The sequence below is a fragment of the Coloeus monedula genome, assembly GCF_965178545.1.
Source record: "Coloeus monedula genome assembly, chromosome: 2".
Taxonomy (NCBI): Eukaryota; Metazoa; Chordata; class Aves; order Passeriformes; family Corvidae; genus Coloeus; species Coloeus monedula.
The window spans coordinates 61,417,010-61,439,822 of NC_138782.1; positions in this window are offsets into that span (position 1 = coordinate 61,417,010).

Consider the following 22,813-nt stretch of genomic DNA (forward strand, 5'->3'; position numbering starts at 1 on the left):
TCCCAGGGCAGGTCAGCACTGCAGCTGGCACCTGCAGGGGTCATTGCAGTCCCTCCCTAGGGCACCCCCAGTTTCCTCAACGTGAAAACCAGGATGCAAAGGGGAGAGAGAAGTTGGGGTATGCACAGGTTTCATCCTGACAGGTTCTCAGTCCATACCCTACCATTCACGCCTCTCACCTCACCAGTTTTGCAGCACTCAGCACACCCTTACTGGTCCCTTTTGACACTGTCACTCCAAGGGCTCCCTACCTTCCAGTGCTCCAGCAGATACTGCCAGCTGCCTTGAGGATTGGTCCATGTGTTGAGAAGCACAGATTAATGACCAGATTGCTGCACAAGAAGAGGAATGTGTGACCACACTGGTCAATGGAAGTCTGGCTGACAGTCCAGACGTGTATCCTCTTTTACTAGAAGCTCCTTGTGTTACAAGGGCAAGGACAAGCAAATTTCACAGCTGTGCACATATTGTCTAGATGTGCTTAGAGGCAAATTGAAACTGCCTGAAAGCTGGTACCCAAGCTGGACTTTCTCAGCTGCCCAGCTCAGATACAGAATAAACTTTACTGCTGTTGCCCTGTATCCTACTCCAACACACAGGCCCCCAGTCCCTGTCGGCACTGGTCCTTACAGGCAGTATTTGGGATCTGTGTAAGCAGAGTAGCCCCAGAACCAGCCAAGGGTCTGCACAAATCCATCAGAAATGTAATAAAGAGGACATGCAAAAGTTGTACTTAGGTTCCTAATCTAACCTAATCTAATCCAGTAAAGTTGGCAATAAACATCCACCTACCTGTGGCTAAGAGGACAATTTGCTTGAAAATCCAAGCCATGAATCTTGTCTTCCCTACTCTTCAGTCAATTTGTGACCTGGGACATGTGCTTGGGTCATTGATTTGGACTGCACCTACAAAAAGCTCCAAAACTCATACACTCTACAGGAACATAAACAATTATCATGTGAAGGAAAAAAAAAAAAAGTTGTACATTTATCTTCTCTCTCCTTGATTTAGAGTAGATATTTAAACTCATTTGTCCCACCTGCTGGCTGACTGGACAGAGGGAGAGCTACTTTACCTAATCTCAATTAAACATTAAATTAATTCATGAGACTAGAGACGGAACCTGCAATTCCATCACACACATTTTCAACAGCCTACTCTGTAGCAAAGGAGGAAAACAGAATGTGGTCTGAATGGCACTGACTGTTTCTCCCATGGGGAATATATTAACCTTGAGTATTCACATACACATAAATTAGGATCTGGATGCTTTGCAGCTGAGAATCCATCCCATGAAGAGACAGGTCTGTGCTGAAAGTGAGAGAAGCTATATAGAAGGCTGAATGATGAGTTTAAAATAATTATGTCTACTTGCAATGCTGGAAACTTTGTAATAGCTCACTGCTCCAGAATAACTTTGACTTCCTTAGAGGTGATATTAATTTTCCTTTTGTTGAACAGAGAAACAAAGAAAGCAACCTAAATAAAAGTCCATTTGGTATTAAGCAAAATCTACTTGGTGTTACATATTGAAAATTGTGAGGTTGAACTCCTTGTTTAATTAAAACCTGATATAGTATAAATAACTGTATATTGTAGAAATTCTGAACAGAAACATGGTGATGTCTTGACGAACTGTGGGAAAGAGGAAGGAAGCAGTCAATTTTTGTATGGTAGATTTCAATCAGTTTTTCTGTTAGATTTTTTTTCAATCCAAGCTTTATAGAAACGTGATTATTATTATTATTATGACAAGTTCAAGAAAATTTATTACAATTATTTCTTCTGTTCTACAGTAAACTCTAAAGACTAGCAGCTGAATTTTGGGGGGTTTTTTAAGTCTCAAAAAAGTCAGAATTAACATTACAAATAACTCCACTCCTAGTAGTTAATGGAGCTTTTCTAACAAACATGGAAAGAATTTAGAAAATGTTGATAGAAATGGAACTATTGAGAACATCAAAGTACTCCACTATTACTGCATGAAAATCATGTAAGCACTCCCGAAAAGTACAGACCATCATACTAAAAGCTCCTGGCCCCAAAATTCTTTCTTTAATATTTCCCATTAAATTCTGTGCGTAGTTGTTGTTCTTCTGAAGAAAAAATAAAAAGTGCTCTAGTATCAAATACAGCCCTTTATTTTTTTTCTCAAAGTAAAAACATGTGATGAGCAAATGCCAGTAGTGGCACAACGATCACGCAAACAATTGTGCGGCAGCTGGGCACGAGACCGTCACATGATGGACATACGCTGCAAGGAGGCCTGAAGCCAACAAATGACATCTGCTTAGCACACATTTTTACTTTGAGAAGTCTCTTTATTGGAGAACTCTTAGCACTTCTTATTGGATGATACAGACAACTAGTAATATCTAGACATTCAAAAAGGGATCCGATACATCTATTCAGATTTGATTAGCTATCAGAGGCAAAGTATGATAGTTAAAACACCTAATTTAGGAAGTCTCTAGGGCTTAGGAAGGCATATGGAAGGAGGGGCCCTGTTGTGCAGTCCTTAGCCTTCTTGTTTTTCCTAATCATCTGCCTTTGGCCATATACACACACAGGCTATAGCACTTGATGTCTTCACATGGCTAGGATTCGGTAGGAGAAGTTGTTGTAGTGTAGGAATGGAATTCCCTAATTTAGCGCTCTCACTAAAATGAAAACCACGAGCCACTTCCCTCCTTCCCTTCCCTCCAGTGAGACAGACAAAGGGCAGATATCCTGAGTTGAGATAGGAAAAAATTACTGGAAACAGCAATGAGATAAGAAAACTGTGTTTCCTTTTTGCTGGTTGGTGGGGACATAGCTGCTATTTTGCTGGTTTTTGACCATGTCCATGAGAATGTGACAATGTTCATCTTGCCATTTTACTCCTAAAACCTGAATTTCTTGGGCAGGCCCCTTAATCTTAGTTTGTTTATGGCAAACCCAGCCTTCTGGAGGATCTGGGTCATCTTCTCCCCTTTCTCAAAAACTTCCTCTGACATGTTGCCCCATACGATGATGTTGTCAAAGAACTGCAAGTGTTCTTTAGCTTCACCCTTTTCCAGGGCAGTCTGGATCAGCCCATGGCAGATGGTGGGACTGTGCTTCCACCCCTGGGGCAATTGATTCCAGGTGTATTGCACGTCCCTCCAGGTGAAAGTAAACTGTGGCTACACTCTGCTCTAGAGGAATGGAGAAAAATGCATTGGCAATGTCAATAAGCCACATCATCCTCCCTGGAAGTGAGAAGCCCTTACTTCTGCCTCCCCCCTTTGAAGTGCCCGGTATAGAGTAACAGCCTAGACACACCCACATGTCTCCAGGCCCTGCCTCCTCATGGCTGCTGCTAAAAATTAACCTGTCCTTGGCTGAAACTAGGATAGAAGCCTTACTGTAGTCAAAAGCAGATCATTGTTAAAAAAAAACCAGTAGCAGCAATAGAAGAATGCTCACAGTGAACATACAAAAGTGCAGAGTAAGATGAAGGAGGTGCTTGCAATAAATACAGCATGAGTCTGTGAGAGAAAACATGTTTTTGGGTGCTGGCTACAATTCCCATTGCAAGTGTCCCTTGCTGAACATTATGAGTTACATACCTACAAGGAACGTGAAGCTGCTGTTCAGACCCTCAAGTGATGTACCCATATGTGGTGATGAAAGGGTTCACAAAGAAATCTCAGTGTTTATAGTTAGAAGCAAGAAAAAGTCACCACTGGGTATTGTCTAGAGACACAATAAAATACTACATTTGCTTCAGAAGTGAGTTTCAGGCTGAAGCTTGTATTTACCAAAAAGAAATTCCAAAGGTTATTTCAGTGCCATCCTTGGTCAGCTCCCAACTCAGTATATACTTGCTACAGGCAAGGCAGAACCATGCATGAACTACTTAATCCAATCTTGCAATCAACACATTGAGACAAATGTCTGGGATCAGCTGAAACTTATCTATGAGGTATTGGCATTACTAAAAATATCATTAGCTAATAAGCGTCTCCATCTCTGTGGCATATCCAGCAATCCCCTCCTGCCTCTGCCAGTGACCAGCACACAGTGCTTCTGAGCAAGGTGACCCTCACTTTTCTGCTGCCTCTTGCCTCTTCTTGCACTCATACATACAACCACCCCTTGCCCAGAGACAGCTCTATGATCCCTTTATGACCCCTGGAGATATCAGATATCTTGCCCTGTAGCATTAGATTTGATTATCTTTTTCATTAACTTAGCTCAGATTGCCACAAATGTTATTAGTGCTTATGAACTGCCCTTTTGAAATCTGACAGTACAGTGGGTAATAGAATTACATCCCATAGCAACGAAAGCACGAGACAACAGAGCACCATGCAACAGAGCAATTCTTTCCATTTGTCCTCAGTATAGCGCCCTTCACTTGCAAACTCCCTGTGGTTATGTATTACAGGCAGAAGAAATAACCTAACTATAGACATGATTCATTAATATCTTTCTAAATAGAATAATCCATTTATTAGGATCTGTCTTATCAGATAAACCATTAGTTGTGTTCAACGGGACAATTAGCACTCCTAAAAATATTTCTGATTTCAGAAAAAAAATTTAAAATTTAACCCAGAGACTAACTTGCCCCCAGATTCATAGCAGAAGAAGCAATTTGCTGTTCCACCATGAAGGTGTAGGAGTGAGTTTACACACGGCAGGAATCTGGTAGACATTAATAGTGCTACTCACTGAAGTAAAGCTGCATGGGTGAGTTTTCAGAAACTCACTGAAATTATAAACAAAGATCCTGAAAACACCACTGAACTTAAATGGAAACCACCAAGGGTCTGCAGATAACACACACCTTGGAAGATATTTGCCCCAAATATGGGGGCATGTAAATACATGAAGACAAAATATTATTTTTCCACAATCACTTTTAGGCACAGACTCACAATAGGCTGTGTTCAAATCTGTTTTATTCTGTGAGTTACCTTTGATACCAGCTGATGGGGAAAAGTAAGGACCATTTCTGAATAGGCCCATGGGAGCACACAGCCTAATAGAGACTGTTACAACCTCTTCAGAATGGGGGTGTTTAGAGAACAGGAAGGAGGGGGTAGCAATTGTTCCCTCCCAATGGCCAGCAAGCTGAGAATAGCCTCTTTCAGATAAAATATCATTGCAAACATTCTCTGCACATTGGGCCAAGGAGGGGAAGGCGGGGGCAGAATGCAGAGACAGAAATTCAAAAGGCAGATTGTGTATGACCATACTGGCCAAGGTGTGGGGCAGAAGCATATACAGAAGTAGACCTGAACCAGCCCCATTATCAGAGCCAGCACAGTTATCACCATGCCAAAGGTTTACCCACAACCCTGGGCAAAGACTCTGCCAGCTCCTCATGCTGGCACCCCCGCAGCTGCAGCTCCTCAGCCTTCAACTGAGGGTCACAGAGCCCATACCTGCTCTGCCTGGGCTTCTGACTGCAGCACAGGCATCATCCCAGATCTCTCTTCCCTGTTAGCTCACAATGCAGGAAAATGAATGTTTATGGCAAGTTCATAGTCGTGCCCCACATGATCAGACTTTTCAAATCATGATGTCGATTGAGGTAACAGCAGTAGAGAAATAAAAACTGGATGTCCTTTGTAGCTAATGTAAGAAACATTGCTATTATCTTTTTGATGCTAAGAAGAAATACGGGGAGAAAAAAAAAAAATGAAGTAAAAGGTAAAAGAGTACAAAAATTATCCTCCCCCCCCATTTTTTTAGAGCTGGATTTTTATCTCCAATTGCTAATATTTCCTTCTTTTTGTATGTTCACAGAGAGGAAAACTGTCTTTCGTTCCATACTGTTATGACAGGACAGCTGAATGGCAGCATGGAGCATTTTAAATCAGCATTTCAAAGCTTCAGCTGTTCCAGGAATAGCTATTCCTATTACTTCACTTCTTATTTGCACCAAATCAAAACACAGCTAAGCTTATTTGAAGAGTTCCTTAGCTGATTACATCTAAGCCTCTAAACTTTTTCTAGGAAAACAGTTTCTAGCTATGAACATGAAGGAAGCCTTGAATTCCTATGTAATCATAAATAGCAGTGTTCAAAGGGTTTGGGTTTTTTGTGGGTTGGTTGTTTTGAATTTTTTTTTCTTCTTTACATGCTTTGAATGAGTTTCATCTCCCAGCCCCCTGAAGAAATCTATCACAAGGCTCAAGCCATGTCCTTAATGCCAAGGGCATCCACAGCCTCCTCTCATCATTAAGGTGGGTCTGTCCATCATTAGTTCTATCCCTCTCCAGCTGCTCTCCTTCACAGGAATCACACCTTGCTGTCTACAGGGTTGGCTTTGATGGTGGAGTTGCCACACAGGCTCCTCACCCTGCCTAACAGAGAGCATCTCCCTAAGGGAAATTTGCAGCCCCCTCCAAGAATTACCTCCAAGCGAAACCCTTCCTCCCTTCTCACAGTAGCACCTGTGGCCAAGCGTTAGCGCTGCCACTGGGACTCTGGTTCACCTATATCAAGGGTGATGCTCTTCAGTATTTCCTTCTCCCTTGCTCCAGCACTTGTTGCTTATGAAGGGAAGCTGGGAAATAAATTCCCATGCAATGCTCGAAGTCCGTATCAGTACATACGCTGACTCAGCTCTCAGGTAAACCACAGAGACATCAGACACCATGGGAGATATTTTTAGAGTGTCTGATAATGTCAAATAGTTTGGTATCCAGGGAGGGTGGGATAGCTGGGTGGTCAGGTCAGCATGCTCCACAGCAGTCCTGAGGCTGGAAAGTCAGCCAAGGAACCCAGAATTGCTAATCTTGTTCTCTTCTAGAATGATCTTTTTAAAGAGAAATCCCAAGCACACAGAGAATTTAAATTATCACCACAAAGAACCTGACAAAGTTATTTCCATCCTTTTCCCTAAGGCCAGAAAGGAAAATATTTTTTTCTACCCAAATCACTGACCCAAGGCTTCAGGAGATGCAGAACTCTTGCCCAACTTTACTGTTACTTTTACCCTATGTGTAAATATTTGTTTATTAACCTGTCACATCAGATAATCAGCAAATCGCTTCTCCCGGGTTGCAATCCGCCACCTGACAGGTTGCCAAGGGGTGATTAATATTCACCATCTTCCCTCCTAGAGAAAGAAGCTGCAGCTTTCCCTGGCTGGTCCAGAAAAAAAAAAAAAAAAAAAAAAAAAAGCAGCCTTTCTCACAATGACAGTTCAAAATCCCAGCACTGTTCAAACAATTCACTTCACTCAGCTAACACTTCTTTACAGACAACTGCTCTCTGAAATTGAAACTGGATATTAGTGGACTGTTTGAAAAATATAACTGTGTGAGACAATTAAACTGTTTGAAGTTTGCTATTCTACAAGCCAGTGAACTTGGCATGTGGCTTCGCCAGTGGGTTTAGATCTGATTTAGGCATACAGAGCTTGCAAATGGGCTTATCCGAAATTTTTCCTCTGGGTCTTTGGGATATAAATTCATTGAAAAGCTCAGACTAACTACGTAGGCAAAACCCACTGTGAAACTCTTGCCTTTTTTTATCTCACTAAAAAAAACACAGAATCTCAGGCCATGACAGCCATTTGAGATCTACTTTCTGAATGACAAAAAATATTCTCTCCTTCCTTCTAAAATCAGAACATGGTCCTTGACACCAGAGGAAAAGTTCACAAAGGGAAATACTGGCGTTATCTGAAAGACTGGAGGATCTCATGCTGCCCCACAGATATATTATGACTGTAGTCACTGGTATGAGGAAGAAGAAACTCAGACTTCACAGAGGTTATTTTACTTAAAAACTTACAAATGGGTATTTCTAAAAAATACAATGTGCACCATAAATGAGTGAATGCAGAGATCCAGGCATTCTGCCAGCATCCTTGCCCTCGCCTTGCCACTAATACAGTGACAGAAAAGACTTCTGCCCTGCCTGATGCTCTCAGATTATCTTGCAGCAACAACAGAGTCCCTGTTCATTGCACGTGGAGTTCAGCTTGGGACAGCTCTGCATGTATGGCTGATACTCTTTTAAAGGTTGCAAAGGTGCTGCCCCGATACCAAGTGTCTTCCCAGCAGCGATCAATCATATCTTACCTTACAATCAGTGCCCTGCAGTCCATTACATTTAATCAATGCTGGAGCATCTTCTGTGTCCAAAAAGATAAGTAAGCTCATTTTTCAATATTGACTGCAACTGTTTGCTTTTCAGCATGATTTCACTCCAGAATAAAAAATAATTAGGACCTTTATATTGCTTTCTCTCTGCTACAGATTCACCCTGCCCCTGCTAACTGTGAGGTAGTCTGTCATCCTGTGCTTTGCCAGCAGGTACACACACACACACACACAGAGGATCCTACTTTAGAGCTTTGTCAGTGGCTTTTTGCAGCATGAAAACCCAATTGCTCATTTTAGTCAGGTTCGTCTCAGTAAATGAAAAAGCAGCAGAGCTTTATCTATGAAACCAGGCGGGCCCCTGGCCAAGCCCTGATGTTAATTGAGGTGACCTCTGAGAAGCTTTACCTCCCACCCAGAATCAGCTGCCTTTGAGCTTGTGCTGATAGCAAAAATAGAGGTGGTATGTGACCAGGACTTGGTTATTTCACCTTCCTCAGCCAATGCCTTATTATGCAAGGCTCTGAGGGCTGTGGCTGTGCAACTAACAATCTGTGAAAGCATATTTCCCCAGCGGTTCCTTCCAAGCAGCATGAAAGTGTCAGATGAGGACAGAAGCTGGCATTATGCTACTGGCACGACTGAATCACAACAGGAATTCTGTTGTTAACCATTTAACTGTCTAAATACATTGCACAGCACTGTCCTGTCTGGTTTCTGCCCAGCATTATTTTTATTAGAGAAGGTTCAGGGAGCTAATTGTCCAGCAAAACTGTGTGATGAGCCTCTTAACAGACACCAAACTGACAGATGCAAGCAACTGTTCAGCTGTTCCAGCATCCTGGCAATGGTGGCAAAAAATAACTCAGATTATGCGAAATCTTCATCTCTTTCAAAACCAGGTCCTTTCATGGCAATGGTTCTGGCAGGTCACTGTGATCTCTGAAAGTATGTCAGCCTTCTCTTCAGAAAGCAGAGGCTTGAATTACCATGACCCTCTGGTTGATGAGCTTCTTGTGCTAATAGGGAGCTTAAGAAAAGGTTTCCTTTCCACGCTCTTCACTTGTATCAAACCCTCTTGAGGACACTCTGGAAACATGCTGACACAGGCTGACAAGCACAGCCATAGCCTAGGGAGAGGCAGCTCAGGCCTCACAGGGACAAGTCTCTCTTCCCCAGTGTTGCCTTCTGGGAGCTTCTTGGCAGCAAACAGCTCTGCTCATTTACCATCAGCCTGCTCCTCTGCTCCATCAACCCATGCTATCCTGCTTCATCTTCCTCTCACTTCCCCCACCTCTTCCCTCTCCTTTTATTTTCCAGTGTCCAACTGGACACGCTTCCATTTTCAGCCTCCATCACAGGTCCAAACACCCTTTAACAACACAAATATTGCCTTTCCTTTTTTGAAATTTGGACATAAGAGTCAGTGAAACCCTAACCCAAGTTGTCTGGGTGCTGGCAGAGGAGCTCACTTTCAGCAGTCACCTCCCATACAATGATTGCCCTCCAGGAAGCACTGCAGGTTCCCCAGAGCAGAACCATCTGGCCTGAGCAAAAGAAAGAAGGCAGCACTTAAGAAATGCCTGTCCTGTCATCACTCCTCCTTAAACCCATCCCCTAACTTGACAGGGTAAATTAAAGATGACGTTTGGGTTGAAATGAAACAAATTTACGGTGAATTCTCTTTTTGCTGTTAATTTGGGGACCTCTATTGGTTTCAGAAGGGATTATTCTATTACTATTCTAACAGTCTGCCAATAAATCTGATAAGAAATGAGTCAAGCTCTCCTTCTCCCAGCCCCCCGTTTACAATTATAATTGGTCTCTTTATTTCCATAGTATTATTGCTTGGTGCACTGCAGTACCTCAAGCCTCAGCAAGATTAAAGGTAGAAAGAATCTTAACCTTACATTTCATTGCTCTTGTCAGTTCAAGTTAGCTACACAATGTCATTATGCTTTTATATAATACAGAAAAACCAAGTTGTACTTCTAGTATTCCTTTTAACTAAATCCATTCCTTTTCTAGGCAGCAGATAGCAAAAATTAATGTCTGTTCTCATAATATTTTATGATCTTGAACATCAAATGTTCCCTGGTCACTGAATCAATTAGGATTCATTGACTCCTATTAGTGGTTAACGGGGCACTGTGTTCTTCAAGCAGACATTAATAATGAAGCTTTGACTCTGTGAAACCACACTAGATAGCCAGGAAGTCATTTAACTTACATGCAAGACTTGGTGTGCAGGAATCAAGAAACACAAATACATTTATTTTCTTCAACGCATTGATGCCAGCCAAAGTCCCCACAGTGCAACTTTAAAATATGATGGCCTAGGTTCATCATTTTTACCTAATCCCTTTTATTATTTAGTTTTGTTTCAGGCAGACAGAAAGACAGACAATTTCTCTGATCATTGTCGGACACAAGACATGAGGAAATTTAGGGTCTGTAAATTTTGAAAGCATATTTTTAGGAAATCCTATTCTCTAATATTAACATTCCCATTGGCAATTTAAATTGATACTGTAAATGATCATAGAGACATCTTCACTTAGAATTATATATACATCTGCACATACAGTTATACAGACTGTCATGAAAAGGCTCTGAACAATTTTGCTGTACACCTTAAAAAAACAAAAAAACTTTGTACTGAAGCTCATATAACCATCCTTGAAACATGATGCTAATAAAGGAAATTTTATGTTGTTCTACTCATAAAGTTTAAGAAGAAAATTAATTTGTCTCACTTGTGAGAGCAGCATCACCAGCTCCAGCGGTTGTTAGCAGTGTAAAGCAAATAAGGTTAGGATCCCTGGACACACTGTGCTTCTCAGAAATAATTGCTCTCTTGAAAGAGTTAAGAGCCTCTGCCCTTTCTAAATGTGGCACAGTAAAAACATTGCTCTCGCTAACAAGTATGGTTCAGTAACTGGAAAGTAATTTTAAATTCTAATTCCAAGTAATTTGATTCTCAGGAAATGGCAGTTAATTACTCATGCAAATGCCTCTGTTAGGTGTGGCTGGACTAATGAACAATGCATGAAGCAGTGAGAGCACACAGTTCAATGTACCTCAGAGAGCCTGAGATATCTTTCATAAAACTGAGTAGAGCAATGTATTTTTTCTGCAAATCACTACCTGCTGAAAGTAATTTACTCATGGAAGTTTAAATGAGAGGTGTAGTGCAACCTAAGGAGTAACTTACCTAAGGAGTAAGCCAGTGTTAACTACTCTTTGCAGACTTGTGGCCCTCTATGACAGTCCCTTTCTGTCGTTCTGGGTTTCACAAGGCCTGGCCCTTTCTGCCATCCCAGTTTCATCTCCAGACCATGAAGAACTTCCAGCATGTCTGAAGGTATGAGCTTACAGTCCTAAGCAGGGCCCAAAAGCTCACACACAAAGGGTAAAATCAGACAAAAAATACCCTGTTTGAAAAGTTCTGCCTAAGACAAAGTTTTGACAAGGGAACCCAGCACCTTTTCCATAAGGAGAGGTTGATCCTACTGTGCTCAGCCAGGGCTTTTCCACTCCCTCTCCACAACACATTTGTAGTGTGCTAGCCCTCGGTCTGTCACACAAGGTTAGCGACGCTCCACTGGTGCTGTAAGCACATTCACCCACCTATTTTTGGCTCTACTATGGCACAGATTCCAGTAGTAAATAAGGTTCTTGCTGTCTGCAGTCTACTTATCCAACCCTAACCCTGTGAGCTAGGAAAATACCACTACGCCCACAGCACACGCAGGGAGAGAGGCAGAAAGAGCCTAAGCTGTGGCACAGCAGGGCCTGAACACCCCCCTCCCATGTGAACACCCAGCCTATCTTACCTATCTATGCTTTAATACTTTTTTTCTCTCTGAGACCACAGTTTGTCACTTGAGAACAGTGTGTTGTGTCCTGTGTACTGGCCAGAGATGGGGCAGGACACCAGCAGGGTGCTGAGCTCCTGGAGAGCATCTCTTCAGCTCCAGGATGCATTGCAACATTCAGTCACGGCTGTGGGTCAAAGTGACACCAATTCCTAAAAAGTCACCAGAAGCGATATGGGAAAAGTAGCCTGACCTTTGAACCAAGACAGTTAAGAGGAATTGTAATAGTGAAAAACATTAGTGCTCAACTAGAGAAGCACAAGCTACTTGAGATGATCAGGGTACGAAGAGTTAGTAGGGCTTTTATAACAAGGTCCTTCTTGCTCTCCCTGGAGAACTGCAAAGGGATCCACAAATCTAAAGAGTAATTTGATTGACACTGACTGCCTTGATTTTCAGAAACATCTTCCAAAGCATTAGAAGAAACCAAGCATCCACAGAGGGTCTTTGCCCAGTTAGGAGCAACATTTTCTCAATGAAGAGTAAGCAACAGTTCAGGAGGGGTCTGTGCTGTTCAGTGTATTTATGGAAAATTTAGAAGAGGGTGAAGTGAGAAAGCTTATCAAGAATACGGTTATTCAGGATAGTAAGGACTAGCACCAACTGTGAAAAATTGCAGAGAAATCTTACGCAACTGAGCAATAAAATCCCTCAAAAGCTTTATAGCAGAACTGGCAAATGTTCAGAGAAAGGCAAAAGAGAAGATCAAAGTTACAGAAAGTTGCTGTACAAGGAACAAATGAGTGAGGTAGGACACATCACTCTGTGAAAGAGGTGACTTCTGGGTGTACAAAAAAAATCTGCAGGAAGACTGATTGTCTGCTTCTCTAACAGTACCAGCAAGAGGGCGCCATCAGTTGAAGCTTGAAGGAGCCAAGATAACAGCAAAAAGGGCAGCAGGAGCTCCTCAACAAAGGACACTACAGGCCATACAAGTTTTTGTGGCTTCAAGGGAAGGCTGGACATATTCTCACAGAGGGCAACTGCCTTGGGACCACATCTAGCCATGAAGACTCTGAGTTCAAAAACGTGAAGGCTGGGAGAACATCAAGTATCACACATACCTGTCTTGCTCAGACTCTTCTATAGGTCTTCACCTACGGACGCTGTCAGAAACAGCACTCTGGGCTGGGTGAACCTTGGGTCAGGGTCGGCATCACCAATGTTATATTCTAAAAGAAGGAAATTCTCTCTCCTATAAGGAAATTTCAACATCTTTCTTTATGGATTGACTCACCTCTGGAGTTCTGTGTCAAATCTACCTTGGCTCCTTCCCAAACATTTTATAGTTCTGTCTGAATTACATATTTTTTTAAAATTTCACACCAGAAGCAAGATTGACTACACCTCCCAAGTTCAGAAATAAGAGCACCAACACAAAAGAGCACAAACATTATTTTAATTTAACTTACAACTTCTAGGCTACTCTCCTGATGATTTCAAGGTTTGCAAAAAGTTTTATTGCTACTGACAAAGTTCAGCTTAAATAAAGAAAGGCCTTGCAACCAGAATATCCTGGCACTGCAACATGCTGTCTCAAGAATGCAAAAATACTTCAGAAAGAACTGTGTGGCACACATAACAACAAGGAAGATCTCTGAGACATACATGAGATGATTTGGGAAATATATTTCAGTCATTCTCTTTTTTAAAGATTGAAAAAAGTAGAAATTGTTGAAATGGGACACTATTTTACACATGAAGTACTTTGAGATCTGGAGGAAAAAAATATTATGTGCTAGTAGGAGTCCAGTCATGATATAGTGCTGAGCAAAGCCTGCATATACTTAATCATTTTTTTTCTCCACCAAATTGCTGCCTGGATTCTCAAGTAAATCAGTATGCCAGGCAGGAGAGAAAGCATACTGCAGAAAGAAAAGAAGGAAAGGAAAATAATGCTGTCATTTTCTATTGGCACATCTCTGATGCAAAAGGAGAGATATCATAGAGGTTATCCCTTAAAGCAGAGCTTGCTTGGTATTTTTGGTTCTCTTCTCACAATCTTCACAAGGAAGATAAACAAAACATCACCAGACAGAGCTTCTAGAAGAGCAGCTGTAACTGGAAGACATCTTGTTCTGCTCAGCAGCAGCATCCTACCTTCTTGCTCTGAAAAAAGCCAAACAAACCAACCCCCCCCCCAAAAAAAAAAAAAACAAACCCAAACAAAACAAAGCAAAAACCTCAACGACCACAAAAAAGAGATTAAAAAAAAAAAATCCTGATGTAGTTACAGGTCCTGATTGTGGCACCAGGTGATCCCCTGTGGAACCAGCTGACCGGTGGCAGTGATGGGGCCAGCACAGCGCAGGCAGTGTCCGAGGAGCATCACACTGAGCTGCAGTGCCCAGGCCTTCCTGGGTGCCTCCTGCACAGTCCCAGTTGTGCCTTCCCAGTCCTGCCTGCCCTGCTCTAACGGCCCAGTTTCTTCCTGACATCTTACTTTATTGGCAGAATCTGGGAAGGGGCTGAGGAGGGCTCAAGTAATGTTTTGCATTCTTGAGTGTCAAACTACACATGAAAATTGTTCATATAAATGCACAGAGATTCATTCCCCCTCTCCCTTCCTTCGCACAGCACCGACGAGTTGTTCCATTCCCAACAAGATTAATTAGGCTGTTTTCCTGGTGGTTGATGTTCCACAGCCCATGCACCCTCCTGGTCGCAGCGCACCACCTCCAGGCTGTGGTCCCCCACCACAGTGGCAACCTGGAGCCACCCCAAACACACCTGGCTCTCTCCACATCCCCCCACCCTGTCCAGCTCCCTGCTGGCTGCTGAGCTGAGGGCAGCACCTGCTGCAAGGGGTTTGAGCCCCATGTGCTGCATGGAGAAGCTTCTATACTCCTGCAGAGCCTCTTTATTTCTTCCCTCTGACTAACCACCTCCACAGAACTGGGAACAACTTCACATCTTTTGAAACCCCATGCTTCCATCAGATCTGCTCAAGAGACTGGTGGGTTCAAAAATTACACCTGGGGGAGGAGGGATAGGCTGCTTAGAAAGACAGTGTAGCTTAAGCTACATTGCATTTGGGAAGTTTGACTAATCTTTCCGCATTCTAGGTCTGGAATTTTCATTCAGCTATTCATCCAATATTTAGCACTCTGTGAATTTTTTAAGGCTATTATTCCACAAACTTGAACACTTTCTGCTTCTGTAATGTTTGAATATACTGTGACTGCTGAGTTCAAACAAGGTGAGATTTTGGTGAGCAAGATGAAACACAGTAATTCTCCCTGTTTTCCCATTTATTTCCCTTTTTAAAATCCCAGTAAAAATAGAATTCCCTCAAGGAGGCTTCAAAAAGTACTTGAGGTTCTTTATTATGAATTGAAAGGATCCACAGGAAAAAAGAAAAAAAAAAGAAAGAAGACATTTTTCATTTAGAAAATGGCACTTATAGAAAGAAACATGCAAGGCTGTAAGCAATCAAGCCACATGCCCTGAGGGCCATGATTGCACTGCACCTAACTTCAGCTGAGGCCACTTTACTGGGGTATTTGATTTACTCTAATGACTACTACTTAGCTCAAGTCCTATTAGTAGAAGTCCCATGTAATAGGGAACACATTTATCTAGAGCCAATGGACTGTATAATGTTTAACCAAGTATTAAGCAATTGAGGAAGTTCACTCTCTTTTTGAATGATAGAGGAAGCAAAGATTCACAAAATAAGCACAGGCAGAATGCATTGAATTTCACTTTTAGAATTTTCTTAATTAATTTATTTCACTTTTACTCTTATATTTTTTTAAACTCATTTATATTCTTTTCATGACCTTCAGGTTTACTCTGTAGGAGTAAGCCTGAAGTATAGGAGGTCAGATTAGATGCTCACATCAAACCCATTGAAACTGAAGTCTGCATAATCCCAGAAGGCATGATTCTTCCAGCACCCAGGCAGTGATGAGAAGGATCTGCATGCATTTGCAACTCAGAAATTAGGCTGGAATGCCTACATTTCAACATGAAATGGAGAGCACCTGCCACCTTCACTGGAATCTGAGGGCTGGTTTTGAAAAGTCCAGAGTCCAGGTCAGTGTTTATGTCCCATAGAACCTCAGTTGTGACTAAGCAGATAACTGCCTCTTAAACCTCAAAAGTTCTGTCTATATCCTAAGGAAACTGGTTTGTAAACTAGGCTAGATCAAAGACAGAAGCAGGGACAGAGCCTTGAAGATAGGGGTAACAGGAGTCAAACCAGACTGAAGTATGAACACATTATCTAATCATGGTAACAGTAAGAGCAACCAGTAACCAAGAGGGGAAAAAAAACCCCAAACAAAAATGGAACCTTTTTCCAGATTCACCACAAGTACTCAGAACATCACTGTGCTTTAAAGGCACAGCTTGCCTCAACCCAGTTCAATCCCTCTCTACTAGAATTGCTCCCTGCTTGTGCCGCAGACATCTCCAGTGGAGCCAGGCCCACAGCCATTCCTGCTGGCCGCGGGCAGGCAGCGGAGCCTGCGCCAACCTCCACAGCACAGCCTGCTGCAGGAAGATAGGCAACAACACTGACTTGGTGTGGAAACAGAGAACACAACAAGTGGTATCCAAGAAAGACAAAATTTACTGTGAAATAGAGAAGACTTGTGCATCATTTTCAGAGAGTACTTGTCTGTGCTGTCACAGTAAGTGTGAATGGGACAGGACTGCCCCAAGAGCTACAGGCATAAATAAGAACGGTGCTAAAAAGGCAGAATTACTCTGTTACTAGACACTTAAGAGTTACCTTAAATTAATGATAGCTGCCTGCCTGTGGCCAGCAGGAATGGCTGTGGGCCTTGGTCCGCTGGAGAAGCCCACAGCAGCTGGGGGGAAAAGAAAAAAAAATAAAAGAGAGAGGAAAAAAGTCTTAACAAAGTAACCATTAATATGCTGCACGTTTCCTCTGGAAAAGGCAATTGTAAATGCAGTGTTTGTAATGAGCCAGTCTGGACTCTGAGACCCAAGAGAGATTTACCCAAGTGTACAGGCATATAGGATGGGTTTGCTTCTGCCAAGACATCTGTGGAGGTCTCTTCCTTAAGTTACAATTTACATGCTCCTGAATAATCACACTCATACGAGAGGTTTTGTTGGAATGAGCAAGGAAATGAAGTGCCATATTGATGCTGCAGAAAGATCATATGGACACCAAGGGAACACGTCATTTTATGTTTCTACCCTCTACAGCCGGAGGATGTGAAACATAATCCACAGGAGATGCTCACATTGCACTAGAGGTTCTGAAGATGTGAATAGCTGATAAACATATGTGTTAAGGTAAGATAAGGTAAGGTGGGCAAAGCTGGAATAGTTGCCAACATCAGAGTCCAGCCGGGACACACAAAATGAAGGAAACGCTGCGCTGATTCGAAACATGTATTTCCTTCTGTGTCTGCAATAATTATGAGCACTGAGGCAAATCCCCACAAGATGGATATAATCAAGGCCTTTGAGGCTCAATCAGATACATGCAGAACTAAACATCCATATTAAATTCAGCACTGAGATATCAGCTGGACTGATGAGAAGGGAGGTCAGGAAAAAGGGGGTTTTTATCTTTTCTAATCATTTATTTTTCATCCTGGCTTCAGGTCTTTCTTACTCCTCTACCAAGTGTGCATACATAGCTGCATATATACCAGCCTTGCTCTCCTCCAGTACTTCTCTTCAGCTTCTCTTCTGCTTACAGACCATTTTTGTTTCTCTTTCTGCTTTTCAGCTTCTTTCCTTCTTTATTCCCACTTTTTCCCTTGGCTGATTATTATTCCCTTCTCTCCACTCACTGTGTTTTTCTCTTATAGCCTAGGATTCTAATTTGCTCTCCTTTATTTCCTAACCTTTCCTGCCTTAATGTTTTCCACCTCCCACACCCAGTATCACACACAGAGCACCACAGGAACAGCTTTCACTCCTGATGGACTGCCTCTTGATAAAAGCTTGCAAGGTTTGGACTGATTCTATTTACAAAGTGTCTTTCAGATGCAAGTGAGAGGGACTTTTTCCTTAAAAATAAAAAAAACAAAATCCCTTGTTTCTTCATTCTCCTTAGCCTTATCATCCATCAAAGCAGTCAGCCCTTTATAAAACGAGCTGCCATGAGAGGAGTCTGTTGGCAGGGAACCTGCTCTGGCTGGGAAGCTGCCAAAGGCTGTAAAAGCACTAACAAACATCACGAGAGAAAGAGGAGAGAGCAAAGGAAGCCATAGCCAGTGTCTCATAAATAGGTTAGTATTACAAAAGGGGAAAAAGGCACTGAGATGTTTCATAGTTAGTGTCTCTAATGCAAAGCTACCACATTTTAGAAAAAGAGTGATTCAGAAATTATTGCTTTTCTCAGCAGTTATCAGTCCAGAGTTAACACTCTGGAGCTCCTCTCCCCCACTTCTAGCTTCAAATACCACCAGCAGCTGTTCTTCAAGTCCTATGATGTTGACAGAGCAATATCTTGTCATCAACCAAATTCTCCCCACTTGGAAAACCTCCTGTTAATAAGTGTTTGCGAAAACAGATGTAAAGAGTCTCCCAGATGTAACAAATAGGATATTTATTTTCCTCTAATTCCTTTTATACAAAATTCTACTTGAGTGCCCATCTGATGTGCCACATGCTGACATCTAGGGAGAAAGTGAGCAAAGCAAGTTAGAGAGGTGATGTTTGTATGCAAGTACTGCAAATCATTCAAAGCCTCTTAATTACATTTGCTTCTGGCCTGCAAATGTACATCTGTTCCCACAGCTACTTTTTCCATTCATGTTTCTCCTTTCTTTTCAGCAGTTTGCTCTGTCCATTTATAGTGTCTTGGCTTCACTAGGCTCTGAATGATTTGGCATTCACTGCCCAGCACCTGGCTAACTGGGACTCCAGCACAGACAAAAGCCTGGTGAGCTCTAACTGCATAGATAACCACTGAAACAGAGTGATATTTATTAATGAAAAGGATGTATCTAAAAGCTAGAACCTGAAAGAGGAGCAGTATTTAACCTCACACCCATTTTTTTTCCTTTCCCTTTACCAGTGGGAAGAAAGAGGTTTGAGTGAAGCACATTATTAGCCTGCACCCTGGGAATTGTCTGTGCTCTTCACCCCAGCATCACAGAATCAGTGTGAAGTGCTCTCAGTCAAAATGGTCTGCTCATTACCACTAGCAGTACTGAGTCACTCTGCCCCAAAAGAAGGGGTTACAGAGGAATAGAAGCTGGAGACACTTCCTGGAAAGAAAACTCATAGTATATTTGGCATTTTCACTTCTCAGAAAGCTGGTTTGAACAAGCCCAGCATCCACAGAGGCTACCCAAAGAGCTGTAAGACTGGTCTGGCTTTAAATAGGAGAAACCTAAATGGTGATTTGGAAAGCATTAGGGTTTGAGCCCACTTTTCTCTCTACAAGTAAACTTAGGAATCCTTCACACATATGCAAAAGAGAACAGGAGAAAGCTCTAGGCCTTTTGCCTCCTCTGTGAGTTCACAGAGATAGTATCACCACATCACTCAGGTCTGGAGCCCTGAAAGAGAGCTCCAACTAGAGGGGAGCACCTCAGGCAGGGACCTCTGGATTTGCCTGGTGACTAATTAACAGGATATTCCTTCTAAATAGAGACATAAATATGGTCTGTCAGTACACCTACATTCACGTGTCACATTCTTGTACTGCTAAATATTTTCCCTTTCAGATCTGAAGGACAGAAGTCAGGACTCAGTATGTCACCTCTGTCAGGTCTTCCTGTGGTTCTGGAGCCTTAGCAAAAGACAACAATGTGAAGAGCTGCAGAAGCTGAGTACTGAGCAGATGTCCTCAGGGCACTTGAATCCCAAACCTAGCAATTTAATTCAGCTAGCTGTGATGGAATATGCTTTCTGCCCTTTTATAAAATATGCTGAGCTTTTTTAAACATCTTCTAATGCAAGTTTCTGAACAAATAATTCATGTCACCCTCTAACAACCTTTCCTTTCTACAAAGACTAGCATCCACATTGATTTGTATAATATTTAGACTATTTTTTTCTTTCAAATTTAGTCTGTATTTAAAACAGATCATTGTGTTTCTACATATTTAATGACTATGACTCATAAAACCTATTTCATCTGAGGTTTTTTTTTTTATTATTCTCATGTGATTTTGATGCTGTTATTTTTGGCTACCAAACAAGAATATTTTGGTGAGAAAAGAGACACTGAATCTTCTGGACCTCACAAATGTTTTAAGAAAAGATAGTGCTCATTCAGGTATACATGAATAATTCATAATGCACCATCATTTTTAGCACCAAAAGTGCAACCTATTAATTTGCAATTCCATTTTTGCATTATTCATTTTCTTCTAATTGCAGAAAACCTTAAATAAAGTAGGGAAACACTTCAGTGCTAGGAATTGTTGGAAGCTAGAAGCAAATAATATTCTTCATTTAGAAGTAAACCAAGAACAGAGGCACATTTTCCATTGTGTGATATTTGACCTGAGGGCTAAACACAACTTGACCTTCTTAGCCTAATTTTTTTGTGGAAATACAGCCAGTGCAAGCCCAGGGTGGGTGTGTGTGCGTGTTACGGGTTTCTTAAACCCACAGGCTGAATTCCATGAAATTTCACAAAAGAGCAAAATGCCTTTATGCAGTCTCAGTAATTTTCATCTATTTCAAGTTGCTTGAAAATAGATAATCACAATAAATAGCCACAAAGAGACTTTTTTCTTGCTCTAGCATAACATGCAGTTAATGAAAAACTGTGGAAGCCCCATGGAAGGGAGGTAAAAAATGCCCCCTTTACAAAAAAAACCTCATTCAGCTCTCTTTTTAATTTCAAAGGCTGATGTCTAGATCAGAAAGGGCCATCTATGTTGGCAAGCATCAACTTTGAAACATATTCAAACACATCTGGTTTTGTAGTACGGTACATCCATACCGTATTTTCCGGAACAAGGGCAGCTACTACAGGAAAAGGCCATGCCTATGACAGAGACTTATCCCAGTGATCCTCATCCTCTGATTTTAGTTGTAAGTGCTTCTGTCTAAAGAGCACAGAGACCAAACAGGCAGTTCATGTATTTCCCCCAGTGTCCTGAACCACCAAAGCTGGATGTTTCAGGCCACTGCTGCTGAAGGGGAGGCCAGGCAAGCCAAGGACCCCTGATAGGTGTCTCTTGTTTGCCATCTACCTGAACACCAGATAGCATCAATTTATTGAGGCAAAAAACCACCACCACCAACAAAAAGTAAACAAAACCAAAAAACAACAATGTGCAGCTTTGCAACCAACGCAGTGCTCCTTCTCTAAAACATTAGTGAAGATACTAGGCTCTCACAGCACTACCTCAGAATTACTGTGTACTGGTCTTCTGCCCCCTCCAAGAAGTCCTACAGGAAACCCACAAGCAGAGTGCTGGGAAGTTTTGAAAAACTCCAAGAACTGTTTTCAAGAGGGTGGATAAATACTAGTTTGACTCTTGCAACTGCTTGTGACTTATTTAACATCTCAGAGTATGCAAGACATGTGTCCAAATTCAAACAGGGCTGTGACTGTATTCAGCTACTTTGGCAACCAGCCAGTTACCAGGAGGCATTGATGTATGTGTATTTACATGCCAGCTGTGAAAACTTGTTGAAGGCATTGAGGTAGATATCAACTGCAATTTATATCTGACAGAAAAAGTAACAATAACTTTAACAGACACTCAGCCTTGCAACTTTGTCGTCACTGGTATAAATGGCAATTGCTGTGAGCCTGAACAGGACCTTACTTCGTGCCTCTCATGCGTAATTTTCCACACGCGTTGCACAGTGGGTTCCAAATCAGTATAGCCCCTGCCTATGAGATGAGACCAGATTTTTCATAAGACCAAAACGTTCATTATTTGTACAGATTTTGGATATCATGCTAGTAATTAATATCTTGGATTTTGTATCAGTTCCTTAGTCAAGAATAACGTATAAGGAGAGTGCCTGAAATGTAAATGATCCATATGGGTCTATATCTAACAAGAAGTGGTGCATAACTTGGAATCTGGACCTGTAGGTATCTGTTTTAAAGAAATATTTAGGCTGGGAGAACCCCAGGAGGTAATGAGGCTGGCACTGGCACTGTGTTGCTGCAATGGTACAAAGACAAAACAAATAAGTTGCCTTTCATTCACTTCAGGGAGGCTGGAGCCAAGAAGCAGCACTAAATGCTCATGGTCCTGGGTTAAATGCCCCTTTCCTGCAGCCTGGTCTCTTCCAGTTAAAAATATCTCTGGTTTCCCTCCAAGCGAATATTAAGCTTAAGGTTTGAGAAACCATTTGGAAGAAGATAAATGCAATTTCAGCATTAGGATTTTGAGGGTTAGCCACCACATTTTTTTAAAGAGTACTGTTAAAATTAATTCTCTCCCTCACTCTGCACAGCTCACACCAAGGAGCATTAAGCCTCAAGAGACACATCTGAGCACATTCCTAAAGCAGCCCTAAAATCCCAGTTTCACCTACTACAAGGTAGTATGAGGGCTGCAACTCTGGATATTTAAAAAAAAACTTTACAAGATATGCTGCAAACACAGAGCATACCATCCACTCTGTCCTGCTTCTTTTTTCCTCAAGAACATCAGCAGGAGTAACAAACTCTGAGCCCGACTCCGGCGCAAAGAAAACAGTCCACCAAAAATGACTTGTAGAGCATCCGGGACATTCTGTGTGCACATATGTGAGAAAAACTGGGTCACCACTACTTCTTCCTCCCTTTTTTCTTCTGCAGGTGCTCTGTAGCGTGAGGTAAAATCCTGCAACTAGATCAGCAGGATAACAGCATTACAAAACCCATCAATAGATCAAGTGCTCAGGGATACAGAGGTCTAAAACACATTGTGAGAGCCTTTTCTTAGCCA